At 45.8% G+C, this 18,149-nt stretch overlaps 1 protein-coding gene across 6 annotated transcripts in view; it reads left to right on the top strand.

Moving 5' to 3' along the window:
* The first annotated feature begins 11,581 nt into the window (after positions 1–11,581).
* RFX3 (regulatory factor X3) overlaps positions 11,582–18,149 on the top strand; it is a 444,560-nt gene continuing 437,992 nt past the window's right edge. For 4 of the 6 annotated variants that reach the window (XM_059411948.1, XM_059411946.1, XM_059411949.1 and 1 more), the window contains exons 1-2: positions 11,582–11,734; positions 15,308–15,437. The gene's annotated coding sequence lies outside the window, so the exon portion shown is untranslated. Of the gene's footprint in view, positions 11,735–13,577; positions 13,740–15,307; positions 15,438–15,794; positions 16,152–18,149 lie in introns of those variants that run through there. The other 2 variants (XM_059411950.1, XM_059411953.1) reach the window with 2 other exon arrangements.

The following is an 18,149-nucleotide window of genomic DNA, read 5'->3' as shown; positions in this document are numbered from 1 at the left end:
TCTACAGTAGTGACTCTCTTGCTGATTTTCAGTTTTATCGCCCAAAGATGAATATAGAAATAGTTTAGTCGAGTTGAGTTTTGCCAGTTTTTGGATTTGGAAACGAAACCCCACAATATGTATTGATCTACAGTAGTGACTCTCTTGCTGATTTTCAGTTTTATCGCCCAAAGATGAATATAGAAATAGTTTAGTCGAGTTGAGTTTTGCCAGTTTTTGGATTTGGAAACGAAACCCCACAATATGTATTGATCTGTCACTGACTTCTTTCACTTCGCATTTCACCTGTGTGGCTGGGTGAGACGGAAGTTCGTTTGCTGTCACTGTTCTGTCACAGACCATTGTGTGAGCACAGCGCAATGTACTCACCCACCGTACTGCTGGAGGCTCTTGGGGGTGTTCGGGTTACTGCGAGCAACGCAGGTCAGGACAGTTGTGCACTGTATCCTGACACACGAGCTCAGGCGTATCTAGGGTGTCAGTGACTGACAGTGCCATTGACGGAGACCAAGTTTTATTTCTCTTCCTCTTCCTCCATGATGGTGAAGAGTCTCCAGCCTGCAGTGCCACCGGGAGCAAGTGGCGTCCTCTCATGGTACCATCCTCACTGACACTTGCCCTTACCAGGTCTTCAAAAATGGGCTCACCAGATGATTTTCACCATCTGAATTATCCTGCCTTGGATAAATGGGAGCCAGAATATTTCCCTCAAAGGCTCCTGAGTGGCGGGGTAATCTAGGGGTAGGAACGTAGACGTTGGATTTAGTTCGGGTTCAAGTCTCAGCTCATGGGAAAGTTACTTAACTCTTCTATGCTTCATTATCTTAAACTTTTTAAAAAAGATTTATTTATTATTTATTTTAGAGAGAGGGAGGAGGAGAAGGAGGAGAGAGTGCGTGAGTGAACAGGGGGAGGGGAAGAGAGACGGAGAATCTCAAGCAGACTCCACGGTGAGCGCAGAGCCCAGCACGGGGCTCAGTCTCACAACCCATGAGACGGGGCCTGAGCCGACACCAAGAGTCACACACATAACCGACTGAGCACCTCTGTGCTTTACTTTTCACATCTATCGAATTGGGCGACAATGCTCTACCTCATCAAATTATTGTAATGATTCAGCAACTTAATAAGCCTACAGCACTTAAAGCAGGACTAGGCACAGAGTGAGTACTATAGCGATTGTCATTATTATTATGAGAAAAGCAAAAGAATGTCTGGGGTCAGGTGTAGAGTCCAATCCACAAATGCAGAGAACAGAGGGGAGCCATGGGGGTGGTGGGCAAAATGGGGGCCAGGGAGTGGGAGATACAGCACCCACTTGTGGAATGACTAAGTCACAGGGATAAGGGCACAGCACAAGGGATGTAGTCGGTGATCCTGTGATAATGGCATTGTATGGTGACACGGCACAACTACATTGTGGGGAGCACAGGGTAACCCGCAAACCTGTCAGAGCACTATGTTATACACCTGAAACTAACATAACATCCTGTGTCAACTGTGCACAATTTATCTTCTTTCTTTTTTTTTTTTAATTATTTAGATTATTTATTTATTTTTCAGATTGAAAGAGAGAGAGCGTCCAAACAGGAAGTGGCAGGCAGAGAGGGAAGCCTGAAGCAGGATTCGATCCCTGGGATCATGACCTAAGCTGAGGGCAGTCGATTCACTGACTGAGCCACCCAGGCAGCCCTGCTGTACTCAAATTTAAACACAGACATGCAGAGGCCACCCAGGGTTGGGTGAAACCTCTGGGATCAGCCAGGACAGGATTGGGCATGGGCTTGCCCTGTAGGGTCCTCCACTTCCAGGGGCTGCTGTTCTGCTTAGTGGACCTGGTCTCCCATGGGGCTCAGCCAGGTTTTCAGCAGACCTCACCTCTCTCTTCTTAGGACATCATAACTCTTTGGAGATTATCTAGAGAATGAAGAGAAGCCCTGAGGCCCCTTTTACTTATTTTTATTTTTTATTTTGTTGAAATTTTATTTATTTACTTGAGAGAGAGAGCATGAGAGGGGAGAGGGTCAGAGGGAGAAGCAGACTCCCCACTGAGCAGGGAACCCCATGTGGGACTCGATCCTGGGACTCCAAGATCATGACCTGAGCTGAAGGCAGTTGCTTAACCAACCAAGCCACCTAGGTGCCCTGGAGGCCTTTTTTAAAAAACAGGTATCTGATACCTTTCAAGCTGAAGGTGAAGAGCGTATTACTCACATAGAAAGGAGCAAAGACCTTTTGCCTGAGATTTTGTAGATTACACCCACAATAAGAAAGGGGGTTGGGGGTCTGATCTCTAACCATCATGATGCACAGGTACACAACATAGTGATTCCACATTTATATACATCAGGAATTGGTCACCATACAAAGTAGCTACAATTATTAACAACATCCCTTATGCTGTACATTGTATCCCTATTAAATGAGCTCATACTTAAAATACTTAGAACGGATAGTCTGAACATTTTGAATTTCATCAATATTATTATTGAAAGTATATATATGGTTAAAACTGCTAAATATAGATTCCATTCATAAAGAAAACCTATGCAACTCTTAAAGTATTATCATGGCTTTATGCTTTCCTGAGTGTTTGAAAAATACAAACTAAGACCTATGAGGGGTGCTCAGATGGTGCGGTCAGTTAAGCGACTCTTGGTTCAGCTCAGGCCATGATGTCAGGGTTGTGAGATCAAGGCCCGCATTGGGCTCCCCGTTTAACAGGGAGTCGGCTGGAAAGTCTCTCTCTCTCTCACTCTCTGCTCCTCCTCCTCCTGCGCTCTCTCTCTCTCTCTCTCTCAAAAAAAAAAAAAAAAAAAGGAAGGAAGAAAGAAAAAAAATAAATCTCTCAGTTCTTTCTTGGTTATTGAATATTATTCAGATAGATGAAAGTGTGCCTACAGATTGGATATACCAATTAAAACTTCGGTACTGGGAATTTGGGGCATATGGCTAGATTGTCAGATATCATAATGACATTATTTTTGTCTATAAAATGCAATGAAATTACACTGAGAAGAACTTAATGCTTTCCCTTATGATCTGTTATTTAATATTAAAGTAATTTGTAAAGCTATTACCTGACTTTGATCATCAGTGTCTTTCACAAAGGCCATTTTTCCACAAAGAAACGAAGTTTTAATAGCCACTTTATCCAAATAACTGTGTGAAATAAAACTCCAAATTGCTACGTGTTAGAACTCTGGGCTACCTTGCAAATGTATCAGCAAGTCTCTTAAGTAATGTCCCCGACTCGTGAACACTCTTCGGTTCATCTGAAAGCTCTGTGGACCGCCCAAGGCTCACGCGGCTGGGGCTACACAACTCTCTGAGAGTTCTAGGTCCTTCTTGCCTCGGTGGAGTGTTTTTGCTTAGTTTGTGTATTTCCAAAATTGTTTGCAGCCTTTGTACCTTTACTATAGTTGTGCCACTTAATTAGATGTTTTGTAAACATGAAATATGATTTGTTGTTTTTTAAAGTACACATTGGAGGTTTTAGAAGGATTTAATAAAACCAAGTTATTATTATTATTATTTTTTTTTAAGGGAGAATGGGAAGCCTGGGTGGCTCACTTGGTTGAGCCTCTGCCTTTGGCTCAGGTCATGGTCTCAGGGTCCTGGGATCGAGCCCCGCATTGGGCTCTCTGCTCAGTTCTCCCTCTCCCTGCTCGCTCGCTCTCTCTATCTCTCTGATAAATAAGTAAATAAAATCTTTTGAAAAAGAGAGAGAGAGAGACATGGTTTCTCCCCTCAATTTAAAGGGAAAGGTGGGTACACAGACCAGCAAAACACCAAACACACGTGGTTGGTGCTGTTGTGGTTGGTACACACAGAGGAGGAAACTCTTCGTTCGACTTGACAATGACAGGTGGGAGCAAAGCAGCCTTCTTATTGGTGGGAGCAATTGAGATGGGCTTCACAGCTTGAATAGGAGTTTGGCAGATAGAAGTAGGGGAGAAAGGACATTCCAAATAGAGAGGAAAGCTGAGGAGCAGAAGACAGAAGTGTGAGAGTCAAGAAGCTATTTGAAGGTCTGATGTTGGTGGAAGATACCTCAAATAGTTTTGAAGACAATTAAAAAGTGGCAGAAAATCAGATTGAGGCTGGATCGCAAAGGGCTTTTCAGTCATGCTCAAAAGTTTAAGAATTTACCTTCAGCTGTTAGGGAGTCCCTGTGGGTTTTAATCAGAGGAGTGACTAAAACTTTATGATAGAGTCACTGATAGGCTGTGACCTAGGGATCAGCTGGGAAGGGGAAGAGAAAGAATTAGGTCCACAAGGATGTTGGAGCCTTACCAGAGGATGGGGACCAAGTGCCCCTTGTCTGCGCTGGCCCCGGGTCAGATGACGCTCTTCTGCTGTGGTCTAAGGCCCCGGCAGCAGCTCTGATTTTTCGCCCTCCCTTCTCCAAATCCCCAAGAACAGCGTTTCTCTCTCCCCGCGGCTACACCGCTACGGGGAAAGGGAAAAGGAAAGAAGAGTAAAGAGATGATGGACGGCGGGAACGACAAGCTGCCCATTTACGATGGGGATCATTCAGATCAGAGGAGAAGTTGCGGGAGAATTAAATGGACAGAAGGGGACGGCTGGGAAATCTGGTCCGACTTGACAGCTGACGTGATACGTGGGGACTAGTGAGAGAGGAGGAGGAGGAGGAAGCGGGGAGGGTGGGGAAGGCGGGGGCCTGAACATTTGGGAGGACGGTGATGTCATCTACGGAGATAAGAAACACAGGAGGAGGAACAGGTTGGGGGCCAGATGAGTTTTGTTGGGGACCTGCGGAGCTCGCTGTCCCGGCAGGCTCTCTCCAAGGGAAGGTTGACCAGGCAGATGGGAGAGCAGGTCTGTAGGAGGCACGATGCCCCGCACACAGCTTCCCCATCAATGTTGATTCAATACGAAATAAACAAAGCTGAAACCAGTTTCCATGTTAGCGTTCCCACAGTGCTGTTTACTGGTTGGGTCCCTGCCGAAGTGAGGCTTGAATATATCCAACTTAAAAATAATTGCTTACCACTTTCGTGCTCTCCCATATGTTGCTCCTTCCAGTTACTAGTACAATTAAAAATAATAATAATTAAGATTTGGGGGTGCGGGGAAAGCACCATTCAAACACACTGACATCCTTGCCTAATATTATTAATTCCTGGAGAGAGAACAATTTGTAAAATTGGCAGTAACACACAGATGGACAAGGGTCCTGAACTTGGCCTTGGGGTGAAGGCTTTGTTTCTACCTCATTATGCTATGGCTACTCTCTAACCCTGGGTCTTTTACTCTCTTAGTTTGGGCTGCTTAAAAGAAAAAAGCACTCTAGACCTCGTGGCTTATAAACAACAGGAAGTTGCCTTCTCAAAGTTCTAGTTCTGCATGCCAGCATGGCAGGGGTCTGGTGAGAACCCATTCCGGAGTTGCAGACTTCCCGGACCCTCACATGGCAGGAAGAGAGAGCCAGCTCTCCAGCCTCTTCTCCTAAGCACGCTTTGTCCCATTCCTGAGAGCTCCACCCTCATGACCTAATTACCTCCCCCAAGGCCCCACCTCCAAATACCATCACATCCAGACTAGGGTTTCCACATACCGGCTTGGGTGGGGGGACACAAGTATACAGTCCATGACACATTCCTCAAAGATTTTGTCTTGTCCGAATGTGTGAGATCATAGTTTCCCATCTTGGTTCCACAAATATGGCTAACGTAAGTGGGGCTGTCCAAACACGAGAAGGTAGCCTGAATTCCTTTCTCCTGCCCTCAGTTCCCATTCCCAGGCTGGGGTCTAAAAGCATCTCCAACCAGGGCAGCGGGAGGTTCAGGCTTCCGGTTAGGGGACGAGTAAGTCATAGCACAAAAGGCGCAGCGTAGGGAATACAATCAATGGTATTACAGTCGGGTTGTACAGTGACAGATGGCGTGAGCATCACACGGCACAAGACCCATCCAATCACCGTGTGGTACCCCTGAAACTAACGTGACATTCTGTCTCAACTGTACTTCAATTAAAAGAGAACAGGCATCTCCAGTGAAAAACTCTCTCACTTCAAGTCGGAGGTAGTACAGGCTGGCGAATCCCATTCGCAGACTGTGTTCCACAAATTCATGCCCTCGTGCCCCCCCGCGCTCTCACTGTCATATGATCATCGTGTTTATCCCATCCGCTGAGGTATCAACGCCTCAGAAGCTGGCTGAGCTTTGCTCCTCTGGGCCTTCCTCACCCTAGTTCCGTTTGCCCATAATAATTTCTCAAACATAGCACGTGTGGAATATTCTGGTTAAAGGCAGGTGTTTATCCAGCCATGTCTTCTGTGAGATCGCCACACTGAAGGCTTATCTTGCTTCTCTTTGTCTTGTGTAGTGGGGCAGTGGCTTGGCCCAACCCAGTCAGAAGCTGAGGTGATATCCAGGCTGAGGGAAAACAATGTCCTCCATTTTTCCAGAGTCCTAGAACCAAAGTCTGGCTACAATTTGCTTTTACTCAACTGAACTCTGTATGAAAGATTCTCTGCTAACATTTCTTCTCAAGTCTGTGAAGAAAGAGTTTCTCTTTCACCCCTAACTCATCCCAGCCAGGTGCCCAGAACACCACAACAGGGGAATCTCTGAGTCACCCTCGCAAAAGTGAAGACGTTCTTCTCTGACTAATTTCTTCTTCTCAACACATGTTGACTCATTAGAAATTGGGAGAAGAAGTTTAGCAAAAGTCACTGGATTTTATAGCTTCCTTTGCAAAAAAAAAAAAAAAAATGTTCTTTATGAAAAATTAATTGCATACTCAGTACCATTTAATTCCACACCCGTTTCAAGAGCACCTACTACAAAAAAGTCACTGGAAAATGCTTCCTTTGGAAGTCATAAAAATTAAGAAACTAGGAGGAAAAAATCTTAGCCTGTTTTTATGGCTGCAAATAAAGTCACTTGGTAAGGTTGAGGGGCAATCTTTGAAGAGAAAGAGAGGCTGGATCTCAACACAGGGGAAGGCTTGAAAATGGACGTGGAGCTGGGAGTGCCATGTGGCAGAAGTGTCTCTCGACACGTGTGTGCAATAAGGTCTTTACCCCTTGATGGTCTTGTTCTGATTGCTGCAGAAGGGCGGTCTTCTTCATCTCAAAGGCAAAAACGCTGGTCATTTGAGCCTTTTTCTTGTATTACTAACTTGTCATTTTGTTGTGTTTTGATATCAAAATAGAACCGGTGCTCTGGGGGTCAAGGTGGAGAAGGTTTCCCCAAAGGTCCACTCATCCCTGCAAGGTTCAACTCAAATTCTACATCTGTGAGCCCTGCTTAAAGTACCCCCAGCGTCTCTCCCTTCTCTTCAAGTTGTTCTGTGGTGTTTCTGCCCCTGATGTCTATTTCCATGTAATAGACCACCCCCAGGATGGTGGTTTAAAGCCAGAACTTTTCTCAACTCATTATTCTGTTAGTCTAGAATTTGAGCAGGGCTCAGCACAGATGGCCCATCTCTGCTCTGTGTGGTATTAGCTAGGAAAGACCCAGAGGCTTCATCCCATGTCGGGTACGTCAGCGGGACTGGCTGGGATATCTGGAGGATGGCCCCGTCTCACCTTCCAGAAGGGTAGTGGGACTTCTTTTCAGAGCAGCTTAGGGCTCCAGAAGAGTGAAAACAGAAGCTGTCAAGGATCTGAAGTCCTAGATACTGAACTCCACTGTATGTTCTAGACCACAACAAAGCCTAGATTCCAGGGGAGGGGAAATGCTCTTCCATTCTTGGCGGAAGGGGTGGCACAACCAGAAAGGGAAGAATGAACTGATGGCGGCCATCCTTACAGATCTCCAGCGACAAGACTCTCGGTCCCAGTTTCCTCCTATCATTGATCTGCCTACCTGTAATTCTCGGAGCATCTCCAAAGACAAAGCCAAGCTCAAACCCACTATTGTGTTCTTCCCACACCCGGGCCTCAAAGACAGTCTGGATAAACTGAGTAGATCTGTGAGGCAAAGGGGGTACAGAGGAGGAAAATATCTTGGAAAGAGCGCACCAGCTTTGGGATCAGGCCATGTGCGTTAGATTCCCCAGTTTTCTACTTATCCATGAGCCCCACATGGGCCCTTTATTGCTTATTTCTGTTTCCTCAAGTATAAATTGAGGTGATAATTCAAAGTACGTAGATCCAGAGGGAACAAGGTGTTGTTTGTGGAAGTGCCTTAGCCCACAGGCTAGGGTTGGAAACTGAGTCTCGTTCTTGACTCTTGGTTAATAAGCCTTCTCAGTTCTCCTCAAATGTTCAGGCGCCTTTAGATGTACTGACACACCTGTGAGGGAAAAAAGGTTTCTCAGTAAGTGGTCAGAAGGAGAATAATATTTTAAACACAGCCCAGGATATAACCGCATTAGACTAAATGGTGTAATTGGCACTTAGCAGAGCCGCTGACAGAAGGCACTCTGGCATTCTCATTAGGCCCCCGGGCACAAATGCACATGTGGGTATCAAATTAAGGGTCCAGCTGTGCCAGCGGCCATTGTTCTTAGGATTACCCCTCACACCCACAGCTGACTTACCCCTCAGAAAACTCTGATCTGCCCATGATGACTCTCGCAAACCGTAACTAACGGACGCGCACTAGAGGACAGACGAAGCAAGCAGGGAGCTGTCTAATAGAACGGCCTTGACATCCCAAAGAATGGGGAACCATCCACCCCTAGTTAATTCTACTTCAGTCAGTCTCTTGTGCAAAACCAAGGACACATAGCAATCACCAGTCCTCTGCCTACTCAGTCCGCGCGCTCTCTTTACAAAGCATACATTTTCCCACTGCATTTTTACTCTTCCAGAATTAAATTCATGGCTCAAATAGCTTGTCTACAAGCACGGTTTCAAAAACATCAATACAATGCTCTGACTTCGTAGAAAGGCCAATGATGAGAGAAGGAAATGATAATGAAATAATATGTGTTTTGACATGTAAATGCTTCGGTACAAGGGCACTCCAGAGACTCATGGAGTCGCCAGATGCTGGCACCTACTTAAAATTCGTAAGTCTGAAAGTGAAATAATATTCAACGAGTCTTGTCCTCCTCACAGTTTCTTCACATTTTAAAATAAAGGTTATGTAACTACAAGAACAAGAGACTGAACTAGAATTAACTGGGGGTAGTTGGTTCTCCGCTCTTTGTGATGTCAAGATACTACGATTGCCAACACGGACTGAAACACACGCGTGGTATTTGGGACCCAAACCACAACCCCGGCATCAGGGATAGGAATTTCAAAATGGCAAGCAGTCCTCAGAGACGCTTCGAACAAAACTAAATTCTGGATGTCCTCCGTGTACACAGTAATTTTCATCTGGAAAACTCCACGCACATTCCAACCGTGCAAAACTAGTTGGTGTTTGTATGTTAACCCGAGTAAGGATACATCCTTCAATTAATATGAACAAGTTGTTCACTTACCCAAATGTCTGGCTTCTTGAACTGACAAGTCTGCCATGAGAAACTCCGGTGGAGGCGAGACGATTGTACGGGGCTGTCTGAGCCCATCGCAGGCTGTACAGCCTCTCTGATTCAGGCCAGTTGGGTGCCCCTCAGGCCACTGGTGTCCAAAATCACTGTGATAAAACACAGCCCCTACGAGCTTCCCAACCCGGCCTTCACGGGGCCTCAACTCCTGAATTCTACCAGTTTCGTGAAGTAACTGACAAAATGGCTCTTTCCAATGATACCGTTTCGCTGGATCATCACAATAAGGGATCCTATTATTTTCATTTTTGCCTATAAGGAAATAAGGCCCATCAATGTTCCGTGATTCACATATATCAAAATTAATGGTGTTGGCTCATATCTCCTTGTACTTGATGTAGGATCTCGGCCCCATGCTCCTCTTTATACCCAAATCAAGGCACGTGGCCATCAGCCTGGTCGTCTGTGCAGACCGTGTTCGGGGGGGGGAATCAGTGCTGTGGAAAGGTAGGATTTCCTCCCACACAGCAGAGGGACATAGCCTCTGTGTCGCACTAGGACTTCTGGCTTCGCCTCATTCATCTTTCATTGGTCCCTTCCGTGTTGCTCACCTGCTAGAGCTGGCTGTGGTGCTCAGACCTTCCAAGGCGTGTTTAAAGGGGAACGAAATGACCATGATTGCAAGATGCCTTGAGCTAATCAAATGAATTACATGATTTGATGCAGACTGAGTGCTTGGAACAGTCCATAAAATCAGCTTAATAAATGTTAGCTATTACTACTGAAACATTGGGCGGGGTGGGAATAGGGGTCCATGATAATGGTAGTGGAGGTGGCGGCAACTGACTGCCTTAGGTGATCCGCTTGTTTCAACATCTTTGTTTCAATCCCTCATATGTGCAAGGCTTTGTGCCTGGGTGTGCTTTGAATAGGACACAGTCATTGCCCCGAAGGACCAAGAAATTTTGGTCCTGTTGGGGAGAGGAATTGGGGTGAGGAGAAATGAACAACACGTGTATGAGAAGTAGAAAGATAAATGTCTTGCAAGGCAGAAACACAATATTAGGAGGCATTAACAGCAGAGATCAAAACAAGGAGAAATCGCAGCTGTCTACAAATCAAAAAAGTTGGGGTGAATGATGCCAAGTGAACAGTGGACCTGGATGAGAGGCCCAGAGGGTGAAGGATCTTTGGAGAAAAGTGCCACGTCAACAAAGCCACCAGGAGAGTTTGGGAAATGTGTTTGCAGACCTGGAACCCACTAGAGCAGCTTCCTCAAAGCTGAGCAAAGATTCCTAAGACCTAGCCCAGCCCTACTGAGTGAGACCCTCCGGGTTAGGGCTAGAAACTTGTATTCGTTCACAAACTTGGCAAAGTCTGAGGAGCAGCCTGGCGTGGACCAGTTCCGTGGTTCTCAGAGTGTGGTCCGCAGACCAGCAGCCCCTGAGACTGGGTAAGAAATGCAGGTTCTCAGGCCTCCTGAACCAGAGACTTGGAAGCCAAGGACACACCAGTCTGAAGTGTAATCAGCCCCACAGGTGATGCTGAAGCACCTTCAGGTAGAGGGCAGAGAAGAAAACGCCCAGCTGTCAATTTCTTTCTCCTGTTGTTTTTGTTTGTTTGTTTTTAAATGGAACCGATAGTGCCTTTTCCAGATTTTTCTTGGAGGCATAGCATTTCAAGGCATGCTCTGACACAACCAGACTTTTCTTTTTTCCAGTTTTGCTGCGATGTAATGGACATGTAACATCGTATCAATCTAAAGTGTCAGTGTTTGGACAGTAAGGGGTTAACAAATGTGTGGTGGGAAGAAAGGGGCCATGTTGACTCCACCTGTTTTCTGGTTGGGATTTTTGTGGGTTGCTCCGTTGGTTGGTTTGTTGTTGTCTTTTGTGAGTAGGGGATGTGGGTGCAGGAATCTTAGTAGGGAAGAATAGGGAGAAAACACAAGGTGGCATTCTTCCTTTCCCTTTAAATCGTAATAGTGACGAGCACAACGGCATCAACAATGCCAGCCACGTCCAACATATTTTTCTCAATGTGTCATAACAGCCGGAGAAGTGGGGGCTGATGTTATCTCTGTTCTACCCATGAGAAAACTCTCTCAGAGATTTTAAATAATTCGCCCAAGGGCACACAGTTAATAAGTAGCCCAGCTGAGATTTGAACCCAAGGTTTTCTCCTACCGCCCCAAGCTACCTCTCCTCGGATCTTTCTTTCTCCAGCTGGACGGTAGAACTGACAGGGGATCTGGAGACCATCTCCCACTTCCTGGCTGAGACCGAGGGTCCAGAGGTGGGACCGAATCACCCCGAGGCAGGTCGGTGGCAGAGGGGCAGCTTCGGAGCCACTGAGGGCCAGCCCGGGGCTTTTTGCTCCATTGAGGGTCCCTTCCACGCTGCTGGGATACTTGTTACATAATGTTTAAATTTATGTAGGAATGTGACTAATCCACATTTTTTGGTGTTTGATCAGAGGCGGAATATAAATGAGAAAAGCACTTAATTGAAAAACTCCAGCAATGGGAGGGCCGGGGAGGGCTGAGGTCGAGAGCAACAATGAAACGCAGGCTGTGTGCATGTTGTTAGACGGTTCTGGGTAGGAGCTGGTTTACCACGGCTGCTGAGATCACCTCCATGTTCGGGCTGAACGACTGCAGAGCGTCGCGGCTCATGTGTGATTGAGTCGAGGATGTGGTAATAATTACCCATCGTCCCGACTGATAGCTTCATCTGTGAATCGAGCAGAAATGAAATGTTTGTGGGGCTCCTACCTGCCTCCGACAACCGCGTGTGTTGTTCAGCAAAGCGCAGGGATCAAAGCAGGCTGCTCATCATTTCAGATTTCCGCTTTTAAAAAGTCATTACTTAAAATTTATTCTTGCTGTAGAAAAGAGCGCAATGAGTAGAATTGCCTTTCTTAAGAAACACCTGTCATTTGAAGATGTTCAAAGACTGTGGAAGGAAAATACCTATTTTAATCATCATTTGGTGTCCTCTCAATTATAACGATCTCAGAGCTCCGGTATAAAAATATAAAACATTCTGCTAACATGGGTGAAACAGATCTCTAACTGGTATTAGTAAAGGACTGATGGGTTGAGTAGATTATGATGCCCAGCTGATTCTAAATGTCAGCCTCTAGTCAACAAAACTGAAAAACGTGATCTCTAGGTGGCCGCTTTTGACCTGAAATTTTAAAAAGTCTAACGATTTAGAATGATCAGATTATTGAAACAAAGTTACAGATTCCAGGTTGAAGTCCTTAGTAGCTAAGAAATTGCTGCGGTGAGTTAACCAAATGGTACCCCACATGCTACCTCCTTGCTCTGCTCTCCCTCGCCAATAAGAACCTCATTTTTTAAAAAAAAAATGTATTTATTTGGGAGAGAGATGGGGGGAGGGGTAGAAGGAGAGGGAGACAGAAGCCCAAGCAGACATCATGCTGAGCATGGAGAGCCCAACTTGGGGCTCCATCTCATGACCCTGAGATCAGACCTGAGCCGAAAACAAGAGTCGGAGGCTTAACCCAATGTGCCACCAAGGCGCCCCAAGAACCTCATCTTTATTCCAGGATGATTCCTGCTTGTTATGGCCATGGGGCAGGGAGTGGGTCTGGCTTAGTTTCATCCAGTCCTGTTGGCCCCATTCAACTTAGCAATAATGGGCTGAAGATTTGGTCAGGGGACAGAATTCTAGCCTTTGAAAGATGAGGGCAAGCCCGTCGGGAGGACGTTTAGAAATGCTCCCCGTTTGCACTCTTGGAAAAAGACAAAAGAGGAGGTGGCTCAGCGTCTGCCTCTGGGTGGTGTGGCCCTCGGGTGAAGGAGGGAAGGGAGAGTATCCCGGAGAACGAGAACCGGCCAGTCCTGTGGCTCCTGAAGTACATCCAGCTCAGTGAGCAAATTCATGTCTTTATTGGCCACAACTATAGCCCTCCCACGCGAACATTCAGTGGAATCTCCCGGAGGGTTTGTTAAAACACGGATCACTGGGGCCCACCCCCAGGGTTTTGGATTTAGGGTATCCCAGGGTAGAAGTGAGAATCTGTATTTCTGATTTCTAACAAGGTCCCAGGTTCTGCTGACTCTTTGGGCCTGGGGATCCTACTTTGATCATCGCTGCTCTCAAAGTCAATTTCAGCAAGAGTTTGTTTTTTTGCAGCTGAAAACACCCTAATTTATATGCACGGGGCTGCAAAGCCCATAAAGATATAAAGGCCTCCTGCCTTCCAAGTTCTAAGCCTGATTTCTGTGAAGCTACCCAGAAAGAAACATTCTGTCCTGCCTGTCCTTTCCGTCAACAGCGGGAATCTTCAAAAGCAAGGTGATCAGAATCTCAAAGCAGAATGTATTTCTAGACTAAAGAGCATAGGCCTTGGAGGAAGACAGTCCTGGACTTAGAATTTACTTAGATTTGCTAAGTTTTATAATTTTTTTATAAGATTTTATTAATTTGAGAGAGAGCACAAGTCAGGTGGAGGAGTGCAGGGAGAGGAAGAAGCAGATGCTCAGCTGAGCAGGGAGCCCGATGTGGGGCTTGGTCCCAGGACCCTGGGATCATGACCTGAGCCAAAGGCAGAGGCTTAACCCACTGAGCCACCCAGGCGCCCCAAGTTTTCTGATTTGTAAATGGGAATTAAGACTTTATGCTATAGGCTGTGAACATTACACGAGATCACATGCAAAACACTTCTATATATGTATGTGTATATATATGTATATGTATGTATATATATGTAATGTTTTCTAACTGACTTCCTAACTGAAGTACAACACATAGTTTAAAAAAAAAAAAAAAGTCCTCATTATCCGCAGCTCTGTTATCTAAACTCCTGTCTTCATCAGCTTGTCAGTGGAAACAAAAGTCTTCATAATGCAAAAATATTTACCAATGAACTGTCCACTTAGAATTTTAACACTCACCCAGACATCTCTCCCCGCTGAAGAGGAGGGTCTGTTTCTGCCCTCCCCCACCGAAATATCTGTACCTGACTCTCTAGCAGGTTGTACCTTGTGAGTGTCTCCGGTAATAAGCATCCGTTGTAAATAGAGCTTGGAGACCTTGCAACAGGGCAAGATCTCATGAAGTTAATTAAAGTGAGGTTGAAAACGTAATCATGTCACTCCAAGTCCCTGACAGATGAGGGACTGGCAGAAGGCCACCCGTGAAAATTTCAAAGTGAACATCTGGAATTTGGATGCTAAGATAGGCTCTTCCAGAGAATGGCTTGAATATCAAAAGCTAAAAAGAAACTCTTGGTAAAAGCGGCGTATGTATTTTCACACAGAGATTCTCTCCACGATCATGCAGAAAAGACATGGAAACGGACAGTACCCTATTGTTATCAAATTATTTTCTCATTAAAATGACATCAGATAAGGGGCACCTGGGTGGCTCAGTGGGTTGAGCGTCTGCCTTTGGCTCAGGTCTTGATCCCAGGGTCCTGGGATCATGTCCTATGTCAGGCTCCTTGCTCAGCAGGGAGCCTGCCTGCTGCTCCCTCTGCTTGTGCTCTCCGTCACTGTCAAGTAGATAAATAAAATCTTAAAAAAAAAATTAATAACATCAGATGAAATAATCAGCATTTGCTCTGCTTTGGGGGAAAAGAAAGAAACAATTGATATTATAATCTAAATCTTATAAGTATAAAGTTAAATATAGTTTCAGAATTTTAGTTTCATTTCTCAAGGTAAAATTGCACTTGAAACTTCTTCCCCCACCATTTATTTTGGAAGCTTGGATCTCTGGTATATGTGAATTCACTTTAAAATATTAAGGAAAACAGCAACCAAGACAATAAATAATATTACATTGTTTTGTACAGTACCTAAACTCTTTTCAGGACAAACTGACAACTGCTTTCTGATAACTATTCTTTTTTCTTCCCACAGTCACAGAAGCCTGGGCCAGTGCTGTCCACGTACATATGTTTTCCTGCCTTCTTTGAGTCTATATCTGGTGTATGAGATATAGTGAAAACGTTTTCTGGGAGTTCCAGTAAAGCTGCATAAAAGGCAAGAGGTATGCTTTTTCTTTTTTGCTTCCATTCAGCTGTCTGGGACGAGAGCAGGAGCTCCAGCAGCCATTTTGCACCATGAGTTGAAGACACATACTGAGGGTGATGGGATACAAAGTTAGACCTCTTGGCCCCTAACATGATCACAGATCTCCTACACCAGTCTCAAAATGTCTATTGTCAAATTTCTTTACACAACGGATACATAATTATTCTATTAAAACTATTTCACCTGGGGGTTTTTCTGTATACCCCTCAGAATTCTGTCTAATATACCCTCTGATATTTGCTGGGAATCTATTATTGATTCCTGAAGTGCATTTTTACTCATCACTTTGGACTACGATGATGTGGGGCATGGATCGGCAATGTGTGGAGACCGGGCAGGGAGGAAGACAGCCTCAGCTCCCACATGAGGTAAAATGACATCAAGCAAGGCAGTCCTATTCTGTCATTTGCTCTCGGAGTTACCGCTGAGTAGGAACGCACTCCGCAGGCTGTTGGTCGGTGATTCGCATCTGATGTGGAGTCTGAGGTGTTTGAGCAGAAGGGCCCTCGCGATTATCCAATGCAGCCTCTATTTATTTCCGGAGTCCCCTCTCCAGTGTCCCCGCAAGCTGGTCATCCAGCCTGTGCAAGAGCTCTCTGGCAAGAGAGCCTGAGGGCACGCTCGAAAACAAAAGCAAACAAGTAAACAACCACTTGGGTCACCACGAGAGGTAGGTAGACCTCTGGAATGGGATAGACTTTGTGGGCTTGCCGCATAGTGTCTGTGACCTGTGGGGCTCTGCAAAATACTTGTTGACCGACTGATAATTTTCTGGGGCTGGTGAGAAGGGGACATCACTACTGTGTCTGAGGACAAGGAAATCAGCCGTCATTGGAGGGCATGATGGAGGCACAAATAAGAAGTATTGGACAAAGTTAGTAGTTTTTAGTTTTTTATTCCTCTCTCTCTCTCTCTCTCTCTCTCTCACACACACACACACACACACACACACACACACACACACACTGGTGAAGCCTTCTGTGCTCATGGTATTTTTCCTTTGTCTAAATATAAGAGGCCATGGGCAGCTCTGGGCTCTCTTATCTTTTTCACAGACACCTGCCTCCCCTTGGTCCTGGGATTAAATCCCTTGATCACTATCTCCCCCTTCAGCCATCAGCTCCCCGTCGACAATATAAATGTCACTTTGAAATAACCGTCCCTGCTATTTCCTGGGAGGACGCCAGGAAAAGCTGCACTTTTGCAGGAGTTGGTGTTGCATTGTAGGAGTCCACATAAAACAGAGGGGCCAGGGCACCAGTCCTGCTCCTTGAGGGTTTTCTAGTTAATCTCTTAAGCTAGACTTTGTGTCAAGAGAAAATACACAGCAACTGGCCTTGCCTTGGGCCTCTATCCCCCTCCCCGCCCCTCTTCTTCATGATCGTAAATCCATATTCTGTCAGAAATTAAGAGGTCATAGGTAGTGGTTTTGTAACTTAAAAACCAGGCAGAGTGGCATTGGACATTTTGGCAAAATGTGTGTTGCAGACGGGCGGGCGTGAGGGTTTCCAAAGCTCCTGGATTCTCGGTGGGCTGTGCCAAGCCAGGTTCCCTCAACTCGTGTCGGCTGTCAACTCTCTTCTGACAAGACTTAGGAAGTCATTGTCTTTAGTTGACACCACTGTGTCAATTGACACCATCTGCCCCACAGTCTTTTTATTGCGTCATTGACAAGCCCATAAGAAGACAGCCAGCAGCCCGGATAGTTGAGGGTCCCGAGTGCAACCTTGTGGTCTGGGTCCCCTCAGGCTGCTCAGAGCTCGCGTCCGCAACCGTGCGCCCTCCCACACGTGACCCCTTCTTCATTCCATGGTCTTGAGTGCCTCTTTCTTTCTTTCTTTCTCTTTTTTAAAGATTTTATTTATTTGAGAGAGAGACAGAAGGCGAGAACTCGAGCAGAGGTTGGGTGAGGTACAGAGGGAGAGGGACGAGCAGGCTCCCAGGGAACCTGACTCGATCCCATGACCCTGAGATCATGACCAGAGCAGAGAGCAGGTGCTCAATGGACTGAGCCAACCCAGGTGCCCCTTGATTGCCTCTTTCAATGCTATTACCTCGTATATTTAGGATGCATATATATAGGACTTTTGATCCTGTAATATTTCATTTTTTAAAAAGATTTTCTTTATTTGTTTGTCGAAGAAAGAGAGAGCACAAGCAGGGGCAGTAGCAGGCAGAGGGAGAAGGAGACTCCCCGGTGACTAGGGAGCCCGATGTGGGGCTTGATCCCAGGACTCTAGGATCGTGACCTAAGCTGAAGGCAGATGCTCAATGCCCCCAAGTTCCCCCTACTCTTGCATTAAAATAAAGCATAAAAAGAAAACAGATGAAACATTCCCACTTGAATAACAAGACTGGTTTTCTGCCTGTTTGGGAGCAGGAGGAAAGGCAAGTAGACTTGATTCTGAAGTAGGAGCTGCACAGCCCTGGGGGAGAATTCTAGAAGCCAAATCCACACCTCATTGTGGCTGATGCCTGCCTCACTTTAGAGCTTCTCAGTGATACAGTTTGGCTTATTCAGAGGACACAGGTAAGAAAGAATCAAATTGGCTTTGTGCTAAAGACATTTAAGGGTGTCATCCCAGGAAAACTAGGATAAACAGTTTGAGCCTCTCAAAAGGACACATTCAGTCGAGCCATCCCCAGGCCCACCAAGACCTGTGCGGTC

This window comes from Mustela nigripes, chromosome 9 (genome assembly GCF_022355385.1).
Source record: "Mustela nigripes isolate SB6536 chromosome 9, MUSNIG.SB6536, whole genome shotgun sequence".
NCBI classification, from domain to species: Eukaryota; Metazoa; Chordata; class Mammalia; order Carnivora; family Mustelidae; genus Mustela; species Mustela nigripes.
The sequence above is the reverse complement of the archived record's forward strand: the minus strand, read 5'-3'. Positions and strand labels throughout refer to the sequence as shown.